This window comes from Prunus dulcis, chromosome 6 (genome assembly GCF_902201215.1).
Source record: "Prunus dulcis chromosome 6, ALMONDv2, whole genome shotgun sequence".
In the NCBI taxonomy this organism is placed as follows: domain Eukaryota; kingdom Viridiplantae; phylum Streptophyta; class Magnoliopsida; order Rosales; family Rosaceae; genus Prunus; species Prunus dulcis.
Window position 1 is genome coordinate 7,944,546 of NC_047655.1, and position 11,891 is coordinate 7,956,436.

Consider the following 11,891-nt stretch of genomic DNA (forward strand, 5'->3'; position numbering starts at 1 on the left):
TAAACCCTAGCAAAATGCTCTCTGAAATTGAATTATGGAACCAGAAACTGCATTGCAGTTTCTGGTTCAAAATCTGCTACAAACAACCAGAAATTTTGAATCCAACGATTTTGAATGGTTAATCCCTATAAATCAGACTGCAATGCACAGCAAAAATGCAAACTGCAATGTAGAAAACACAAACTGCAACGAAGCAAAACCTAAACGAAGAGTAGTTTTGAATGGTTACCTTCTCAACATTATCTTCCTCTTCCCTGGTAGTTTTTTGCTTTTTAGGAGTTTTAAAAATACCCTGTACAATGACAATGATTTAGCATGGATTCACATTCAAGATACATTAAAACAGAACATGCGATAAATTGCATACCTCGATGTCATTCAAGTCCTTTATTTGGTTGAATCTTGTGTGGAGTTCCACAAGACTCCATTTAAGAATGGCAGGAGTTTCTTTCTCCTTGCCAAGGATTGGTTGGATGATGTTTGTCCTCTCACACAGTAGAAACTGCACAGTTCAAAAACAAGATATATCAGAAATTAGGTTGGAAACTGCATAGGATAAAACAGAAACTGCGTTGCAGTTTCCATTTCTGCATTGCATTAAATGGAAACTGCATTGCACTAAATGGAAACTGCATTGCCTAAAACTCAAAATGCATTGCATAAGCCACTGTTTACTTACCAATACTAGGATAGTGCAACCCGAAACAGCTTCTATTGAGGCTTCTCCTCCCTTCTTTGCTTTTGCTTTTTCTTTTACTTTTGCGATCAAGGATTCATTCATGTAGGCTGAAACAGCTCTTGCCCACAAATAACTTGAAAGTGTGTCTAGATTCACACAATGCTCAAATAATTTCCAATGCAAAGTAGATGAAGAGTTGGTAAACAGGAATGTCATGCAGAGCATAATCAATATTAGGCTAACCACCTCCTTGTCGTAGTCAACTTCTTCTTCTTTAGCTTTTTTTTTTTTCTTTTCCTTTGTTCATTTTCTTCTTTTGCTCTGCCTTGGCCTTTTCTTTCTTTGGTTGGTTTGCCAAGACAATTGTCTTTTGTAATTTTGCTTCTACCTGTTTTTTTTTTTTTTTTAATTTATTTATGGTTTTCCTTTTTCTCCAAAGTGCCTTGTTCTGAAGGTCGCAGTGTATCTATCATTGACAAGTTTGATAGATTTTCCTTCATTTGGTAGTCCTAGAATTTAAGTCAGTGCATTGCATATGATCTGGAATGATTTGGTGTCGAATTTGAAGGACTTTGTATCCGAATCAAATTTCTTGAGCAGCTGTACTAAGTCGAGGTCCAACTTGTTCATGTTATTCATGTCTTTTCTCTGGTGGTAAAACGGCACAATCAAGTTCCAGAAGGGGGTTTTCTTGAGAAGCTTATTCTGCCTTTCATTGAGCTTGTCTTTTATGTCTGTAATGATGTTGTTGAAAGCATTGACATTGCACCGAAACTGGACGTAGTCCGAGTGTTTTGCTTTGGCTTTGGTTTACTCTTTTGAGCCATCATTTTGATTCTTCACTTTGGTTGGTTTTGAGCATCCTTATTTTGTGGTGACTTTTCTTGTGCCATTTGTAATCTGCAACAAGAAAGGATGAAAATACTATTAGGACAAGTAGAGATAAACTACAAGGAAGAAGTATAAATAGTTGAGCAAAAAATAGAAAACATAAACTGCAATGCAGTTTGTATATGCAGTTTGTAGTTCAATGCATTGCATTAACGCAAACTGCATTGCATTAACAGAAACTGCAATGCGGTTTCCCTTTTTTGCAATGCAGAAAAAAGAAATATTTGATGCTCTTTGTCTTTTAAAAGGAGCAATCCAAAAGGCAAAACATCAAACATAATAGAAATATAATAGGAGCAATCTAAAACACAAAATATAACAAAAAAATATACATCAACTTGACATGAAATAGAAAGATCAGCACAGTCAAAACAAGAACTACAAACTAAACCGGAAACTGCAGTACAGTTTACTTTTTCTTTAGTGCATAAAACAGATATATTTAATGTTTTTTTTGGTGATTTTTTGGTTTTTAAAGGTTTTAAATTTGGAATAGAAACTATAATGTAGCACTATCCTAAAAGTATAAATCAGAGACTTTTAAATTTGGAAGCCAATAAGTTTAAAAAATGAAGTCAAAAACTATAAAGCAACTTGAATTAAACCAAAAATAATGGAGGATGAAAAATGAACAGAACATAATCTACAGTGAAAACCAAAATCAAAACCCAAAACATAAACTACAATGCATGAAATGCCCAACCAAAATTAGTGTTCATTCTATGTGTTTGTTGAAATGTCTAACTAAAATTAGTTCTTAACCCAAAAAACTCAAGCATGCAAGCATAAACCCATTTAGATCTCGAAGGTAAAATACGTAAAACTATTATGTAGGGTGCATAATATGCAATGCAGTTTCTGAAATAGAAGAAGAAGAAGAGAGTTTCTTACATTTTCGTCGATATTGGTGTATTATTAGAGAGTTGAAGAATGAACAGTAGGTATTAGAGCGTTGATTTCCTTACCGTCTTTTGTTGAAAGAGAAAATGAAGAATCGGCTTCAATCGTTGGTGTGTTCTTCATTGGTTGTCGTTGCCGTTGGTGGTCGCGATCGTCTGAGATTTTGAGGTATAGTGTGAACTGTTGAAGCAGTTTCTCAATGTGAAGATGAAAGGTTGCGCGAAGGGGTTAGGATTCAATTTGAGTGTTTGTCATTTTTGGTTCAGTTTTGAGTTTTTGATGTCGTTTTGACAGCTGTACGTTTTAGTTTAAAACTAAATACTGAAATTTGATAATAATGATATAATGGCATATGTTGTAATTTTAATGTTCTTTGATTTTAATTTGGTAAAAGTAGGTATTACTTTTTTGTCTTTGGTCTTATGTTAATTAGATAAAATTGTATCCCTATCTTCCAAATTAGTGAGCTATATAGTGTGTTAAAATGAAAGCTCCCTTGATTATATGAGTCAATTATGCAAAATCAAAATACCTTGTTACAATAATAGGTACGTGTGGGAATAACCCAGGTGTCTATGGTTGTTCTATATTGTCAGTCCATACTTGCGGGATTGAACATTAGGGACTGTCAATTACTGTTAATCATATGGGAAGAGAAGAAACTTTTTGATTGGGAAATACATAGCCTGATGAATATGAAAAGTAGAGCTTCAGAGTTAAGTTTGGCGTTTGTTTAATTAAGGAAATTTTTTTTATCTTTTTTAATTCTTACGAAATTGAGTTTTTATTTTAGGTTGAAGTGTCAACTTTAAATCTATTAGATTAAATTTAAATGAGGTGGTGTGTGATGAAAAAGTCAAGTAAATCCTAACAGAGAAAATCGAAGTAAAGGATCTAGATCCCTAATTTAGAAGTACAGGAAGGGCTAAATGTATATACTTACAGTTCACATTGCACATAGTATTAGCATATTGTGTTTCGTGTGAATAAAAGCTTCAGGTATCTAATTTGGAAACCATGTTTGATTTTTTAAGCATGTGGTTTTTTTTTTTTTTTTTTTTTTGGTGCCATGCGTTTAAAATTAGGAGCAAATATATGTATGTTAGAAATATATGATAGCTGCAAGATGCTTATAACTCAAGTGATTAAGAGCAATCACCTATACACTTGAGGTCCTGCCTGTGTTCGAATCCCTTGTCACTAATATCGGTTGTACTAATATATGTGTGTTAGTTCAAACCTTGGAAATGGGGTTCTCATCAATAACATGCATTTCAAGATACAAACAACTTTAGTTCTGAAAAATAGGGCTTTTGTTAACTTAATCTCATGGCCATCAATTCAGATAGAAAAAAGACAAAAACAAAAACAATTAACAGCCTAATTAATATCAATCCACAAGTGGATTATCTGGGAAGTACTTGTTCGTATCACGTTCCAAGTGGAAAGCTTCCTGTCATCGCACTATGGTCAAGGGTCTGTCTTAGACCATGCTTGAGTACTGCTTTTCTACCTAAGCTGAACCCTTCTCCACTAGCTTCTTCTCAAAGTCTGACCCAGAATTCATCTCAAATTCCAGCCACAAATGGCCCAACACTTGGCTCATACCAATTTTAACCTGTGGGCTCATATTTCGAATTCGATAACATTTAACCTTTAGCCATGCTAGCATCATAGTCTGAGCCAAAAGGGACCCTGTCGCCACAGACCACTCGGTATCTTAATTGCTGTTACTTGAGGACGGTTGAATAAAATAGAACTCTCGATGTTGGTAGTAAATGGGTCTTTAGTTATTTAGAAAAGTCTAGATTTTAAAAGAATGTGCAAACCGACTTGACAAAAAATCTGAGAAATCAAAGTGTGTTATAAAAAATAGGTGCATATTATTTTGAGAGAAAAAATAGGCTCATTTTTAAAAAAAAAAATCATAAAACAAACAATAAAAAGATGATCAAATTATTTTTTATAAAACAAGTAATAAAGAAAAAAAAAATAGGTACAATATTTGGAGAGAAAAAAAGTTCATTAAAAAAAATGTTTTAAAAACGAAACAATAAATAGATTGTCAAATTATTTTTCAACATAATTAGAATGTACACTATTATTCAAAAAACTATATTCATAAAAAGAAAACAACATTAATTCCTAAATTTAATATTGAATTTAAATTATTAATACTTTAAATAGATTACTAGTTGTAATTCATAAAAGGAAAACACCATTAATTCAAAAATAGATTACTACTCATAAAATAGATTACTAATACTTTAATGTGGAATTTAATATTTAATTTCAAATAAGTTTCTAAATTAGTTCCTACATCCATTACAATTATTTGGAGATATTTTCAAATTCAACGGGTGTCATTAGTTACACCCCCCATAACAAATTAACTTATAAATATGGGTAGTTTTGGAATTCGAAAAATACAATAAATCTGATTTAAAGTTATATTAGGTAACTTGCTTAGTTGGATCCTAGTCATCGAGTATTATTTGAAAATTTTGGGTATTTTACATAGAAAACTAAAGGAAAGGGTTGTAGGTGATTTAAAATGAATTTTATGGGGCTAAGCTCAATTTTACTATAATATAAAATATTCGAAGAGCTAATCTCACCGACTAAGCTACGTCGGTTAAGTCTTCTATATATAGGCTTGATGCCTATACAAAAATGTAAGCTGAAAAATGTAACACCCCGACTCTAAATTAAATTCCTAAATTAAACGTCTTAATTTAATTAACTTTGAATTTACGGATTTACCCTTGGGGTAGGGGTATTTTGGTCTTTTTTTATCCGGACAGAGTTTGGGGCAGTGGCTGGTATTTTTGGGTAGATCGTATTGAGTTGAGTCCGTAGACACGTAGTGGGCTCGACTCGGAGTTGTAATGAAGAAGTTACGATCAAAACATCGACAATGGCAAAACCGTAAATATTTCAAAGTTGATTTTTAAAAACCAGATCTCTCTCTCTCTCTCTCTCTCTCCCTCCTGCGAACAGACCTTCTCCCCCAATTTTTTTCTTCTCTCACGATAGCAACTTCACGCCTCCACCATCGCCACCACACACCTCCAAACTGAGCGGCACCGGTTCCGTTGGAACCACAACACTTCCTTCTTTCCGTTCCAACCCACCGCCACCTCGATCCACAGCTGCCGTCGCCGGAAACAGCCACGAAATGAAGCTGTTTTGACATTTTTTCAACAAACTTTCGGCCTCTCGTTCTCTCTCATTTCTCCACCAAATTTGACGAGTAAGGTATGGTTTTCTACCTATTTTCCATGCTCTAGCTGATTGTTGGGTAGGATTTCGTTAATTTTGAGCATAGGTCAATTGAATTTCAACTTAGGGTTCGGCCGATTTTGAATTTCCGATTCCGGCCACATCCGGTCACTTTTTGGGGTAGGCCCAAGAACAAAAGTGACTCCAAATAGGGTGTTGTACCTAGGATAGGAGTCTTATGCTGAGGTGTTGAGTTTTTCCGACGAAGGGTTATCGCTTTGGACACCCACGCGCTGCCAGCGCGTGTGGCGGTGCTTGGGCATTGTAGCAAACTTGCATTTTTGTCTCAATGCGATCTCCTGGTTGTTACGAGTGCGTAGGATTTCGCGGATCATGAATCGGAGGCCCGGATCTTCGGATTCAATAATTTAAAATTTGAAGATTTTTCGATAATCGTCCGATCGTGAGCGATCTGCGATCTAACTGTCTTTTTCGGACCAAACTTACGGGACATGTATCTTAAACCTTGTGGAACTCTTAGGAACTTCCAATTTGTTCCGTTCCTCGTACACTCGCTAGAAACCAGGGAAATTAGGATTTTAATTCAAGTTCTCGTTCGAAACACTTTGTATTAATCTCGTATTCGTATTCTGAAATAGGTACTCCGACCACACATACGCAGCAGGCAGGACCCTCTCAGGGTCAGGCAGTGTGGGACTACTTGTGAGTGGACTTTGTTTTCAACTTATAAGCATGGTTTTATAATGAGAATTTTATGCATATGAATTAAATAGTTATTGAAATGCATGTTATATTTAATAGTTAAATTCTTTATTTTCACAAAGTATTGGTAATATATTTTGGGTTTTGACATATTTGAGTATCTTGAGTATGTATATATGGATTTTGAGAATTTATATATATGTTTGGCTATGTGTGGGGTACTTGGGTTGTTGAGATGAGATTTTGGAAAGTGATGAGTATAGAATGTCAGTTTGGAGTGCTATAAGCACTACCCTATGTACCTCCCCAGATTTGGAACTTGGATACGAAAACTTGAGATACTTGGAAATGTTGGAACCCAGGGCATCCTTGACGGGATGTTGCTGTAGACCCTTGATTGGGTAGTCTGCGCGCGTAGGACTGGTCACAGACGTACGAGTTTTGAAGGTATCGACTGTACGTGCTGGCTGAGAGTTAGTCCCCCAGTTGGACGGCTCCTTCCCTAGTTACATGGTAAATTGAGGACTCTTCATGGGGACTCTGCCATGGTGACTAGTCAATCAACCCCCCGATTGGATTGTTTGCTAGGTACACCTAGGTGTTGATCATATTTATATTATTATTATATATGTATATATATCTCTTATATTATATATATATATATATTTACATATGTATATAACTATTCATTCATTCTTGTTTTTCGGTGAGGATACTTTCTTGCCGGTCGTGCCAATGGGTACGCTTTCGAGAGTTTGGTTTGGGACTTATAATATTTAATTGGTGGGTTTGTTTAGTGTTCTGTTTGTATTTTGGACTTGACATCTGGCATTGGTTTGGTTTTGACATATATAAATATTTATTTGATTTTGATGATTTGGGATGCATTCAGATTTCTTGCTTGGTTTATTAAACAGTGGGGTTATATTATGTTGGTTTACACTAAACTGAACTTTATTTTTGTCCACTCACATTTTTCTATTTTATCCGATTATGAATAGTCTTGACACGTAGGAACTCGGAAATCTTATCTGAAAATATTATCCAAATTAATTATTTTCATTAAAAAAATTGTGAAAAAAACAAAAAAATGAATAGTAATTGCTCTTAGCCATGGCAATGGGTGGAAACACAAAATACTATTTGCAATAGCAACTACTATTCACGTGAATAATAGCTACCCTAACTCCTCCCTTTGCCATGACTAAGGATAAATGGGTGGAGTTGCTTTTAAATATGGGTCCAATTTGAAGAATACAGTTTGATTGCAGGATAGTAATTGTTACCTATTTATTCCAGTCCTAAAGCCCAGTTGTGCAGCCACCTAAGCAAATAGTGTGGCCACAAATTTTAATTTATTTACAACTACTGCCATTATATACAAACGGAAAGTAAAGGAGGTTTCACCATTGTCGGAGGATTATCAGAGACTGTGGGTTCCTTTTCTGTATGGTTTGTTGGAGGGAGGACTTTTCATCTCTTTGAATTGTTTGCTAAGAGTGGAAATATAAAGAGGAGATAAAGTCAGAGAGATTCTTGTAAGACCATTGTCGGTTGATTAGGCACTACCGTGCTAGATTAAGTCGGCTTGCAGTGATGATCTCTTGCTTTGATTGAAGCTTCCTTGGCTGAAACTGTAACTATGCTATGGGTACATTGTGGTAAAATCCTCTAACAGTGTACCTATGGCTCACGTACTTTACATAGTGGCTTGATATGGCGCTTCACGGAGAACCTGGCCTACAGGTAACCTGCAAAAGTGTTCCTATGACACATGTATTTGACACATTGCTTGGGATTATCTTCTTTGAAGTTTGGCATATACCTGTGACCTAGGTACTGTGTAGGAAATTACCTATACGATAGGTTGTAAACCCAGAACGAGAGTGAGAGTATAACTGTTGGACAGCGTGCAAATGAACATACTAAGTCTGTCTATATATGAGCAAAAATTCTCCAATAAATAGTAGCAAAATCCAACAAAAACATTCTCCATAATTGATTGTGGAGAATTGTCTAACGCGATTTTTGATATTTTGTTGTCTTTTAGGTTAACCTGATTTCTATCTAAGGGGCAAAATTGGAAGCACAACATAAATTAAAAAATTAAGAAAATAAAATATAAACCTTAGAAATTAACAAAAGGTAAGTAATCCTACATGGCACAAAAGTTAGAGGACTTGAATTACTAACAACAAATGTATGGATTGCACCCAAATTCTGTCATAAGAATTGGACTTATACCGAATTTTCTATTTTTTTAATTGCCATGGCTAAGGTAAAAACATCACAAGCCCACAGTCCACAATAATCCAATTCAGCACCAGTGATGTTTGGATTGTTGAGACATCGCCGAAATCCCTATAGTTTAGGTTGATTGATTTACAATTGATTCTGTATATTTGTTGCCTTAGTAGTACAGCTGACTTCTTATATTTGCTCCTTGATGAGTTCCTTAATTCTAGGATCACTACTGTATAAATATGATTGATGTTGTAATAAGAAAGTATTCTGGTTGAATCAAAACATTAGCCTATTCCTTTCTTTACATGGATAATCCTTGTGGAATTGTTGTTTCCAAAAAAAGGTCTTTTTGGTGACTAAAGCCTTTAATCACTAAATGTCACCAAATAATAATGATTGTTCTCAATTTTTTTTTTTTGTAGTGTGCATTTCAAAATACAAACAACTTTAGTTCTGCATAAATGTTGATTAACATTGATAGGATTTGTTAACTTAATCTCATGGCCATTAATTCAAATAGGAAAAAAAACAATTAACAGCCTAATTAATATCAATCCACAAGTGGATTATCACTAGACAAGTGGAAAGCTTCCTGTCATCGCAATATGATCAAGGGTCTGTCTTAGACCATGCTTGAGTACTGCTTTTCGACCTATGCTGAACCATTCTCCACTATCTGACTCCATTCGACGTTGATAAGAGTTACCAAGCTTCTTCTCAAAGTATGACCCAGAATTCATCACAAATTCCAGCCACATATAGGCCAACACGTGGCTCATATCAATTTTAACCTGTGGGCTCATATTTCGAATTCGATAACATTTAACCTCTAGCCACGCTAGCATCATAGTCCGAGCCATAACGTACCCTGTCGCCAGCCTAGGAAGACCACTCAGTATCTTAATTGCTCTTACTTCAGGGCGCTTCCAGCTGAATAAAATAGACCTGTTGGTGTTGGTAGTAAAACTAGCTGCTACAAACTTTTTACGGTGGCCACCATATTTTTCTCCCACAGCGGCCTTACTCACTTTTAGAAACTCTGTTTCCTCGACGAAGTGTATTAGAATATTTTTCTCTTGAAATTTCAAATCAAACAGTTTTTGTATTTCAAGGAAAAGGGCTTCGCATTCGTTAGCTTCCGTAATCGCCGAATCCCGGCACTCCAGACATTGATGCCGACCATCATTAAGTAAATAATATATGGTGTTCCTTGGCTTTATTCTTCCACAGCAACAACACCTAGGAGTTCCGTCGTCCTCATGAGAGGGACAGGATCTTTGTAGCGAGATAGGATGTAGCTTAGACTCCACATTACCATCTGAATTTGATGGGATTAAATTTTCACAAACACCACATCGTAAATGCCTCTCCCTGTAGCAGGGCATGTGGTAAGGATGATTCTCATGCATCGAAAATTTAGAACCAGTAATTGGAAGATCGCAAGCATGACAGCGAAAACAATGTGGATGCCACTGATGAGTACCCTTGCAATCTTTATATTCCTCATGCTCAATATTCCTCTTGCAGCCAACACACACCTTGAATTTAGGAGGAGAATCCATGTTCACACCTTGTTCAACAGCATTGGGAACTTTGCCAACTTGTTCATCGTTCTTCGACTGAACTTTAGTGGGTTCATCATATTTTCGATCTTCGATTGAATTAGGCAGCTTCTTAGGCAGTTGAAAGTTAAGATCTCCTTCAAACTCATCTCTTCTGTGGGGATGAAAATCTTCACTGTCTTGTAATCCCAAGAGCTTGTATCGTTCCTCTATATGATGTTCGATCAACAGATGTTCCTTTCTGGTTGTAATAATGATTCTGCTCCCCAAACCAAACCAGTGTTTCTTTCCAGCCAATACATCCAGTTGGTTTAACTGATCCGCATCATCAATAACGAGAAGCACTTTTTTATTACATAAACAATACTTGGTCATAGTGGCTCCGCTATGAACATCCCAAACTTCATTTACTTTTTGCTTCAAGATTGGGGAAAGAAGCTGTTTTTGTAAATGAACAACACCATGGGTTGCACAAACCTCTCGGACATTGGCAAGAAAGTAGCTAACATCAAAGTGATGGGAAATTCTCTCATAAACAAGTCTAGCAATAGTTGTCTTGCCTGTGCCACCATCCCCCCATATCCCTATAAAGCGAACATCTTTTGCCTCACGATCTAATAGCAATTCTATTTTCTTCAGTCTAAAATCAATTCCCACCAACTTTGTTGTGGAACCTGGCAATGTTAATATTGTAGGATGCACTTTGTTACACACTTCTTCCACAATTTCTTTGATAAGGTCGCTCTCATCTCTACAACAAGAAAAAACCATCCGGTGAGATTACATATATGAAGCATAATTTGAAAAAACGAATAATACCCTGTACATCTGAGCATGCATGATGCATACCTATCTTTTAGAGTCCACCCAGCGATATTACCAATTTTTGTAAGAGCAGCTCTCCACCGTAGAATCTTTTCTTTTTCTTTTTTGAAGTTCTTTTTATGCTTGTTGAAGGCTTCCTCAAAAGTTCCCATTTGCTTTCGAACATCAGAGGGATCTACATCATAAAAAACTGGTAGAATGGTGTCGATTTTCATGCACTCAACAATCTTTGAAACCTCATCTAAGCACCAGGTGGAAGAAGCATAGTTTGGTGAGAGGATAACAATGGCAAACCATGATTCTTCGATTGCTTTTAGTAGATTTGGTGAAATAGTTGTACCTCTTTTAAGTTCATTGTCGTCCCTAAAAGTTGTAATTGAGCGAAACCACAACCTGTCATATAGATGAGCCGTAAAACCCCTGCGAGTGTCTATGCCCCTAAAACTCAAGAACACTTGATATTTGCATTGAGAAGCTGAAGGAGCAGAAGTGGAGGCTCTTTGGCTGCTGAAAGCCATTCGGCAGTGGTTGCAAGTAATCTGCTAGAAACACAAAAGATACAACTTTTGGTAGAATATTAGAGAGAAAAAAAAAACATAAAACTGCATACTATTTCTGAGGCTGAAATAACCTGTAAGATTGCTATACAAATCTGTCAATTAATACAAGCAAGATCGTAAATGGCACGAAAATGAATTTGAAACTGGAACAAGGAATGGAAATCGCAGAGAGAGAGAGAGAGAAGGTACGTCACGTGCGCGAAAGGTGAAATAATCGAAGAAGAACATAGGAAGAGATGTTGGTGAAACCAAAGAAGAGACATAGGAAGAGATGTTGTTTGACTT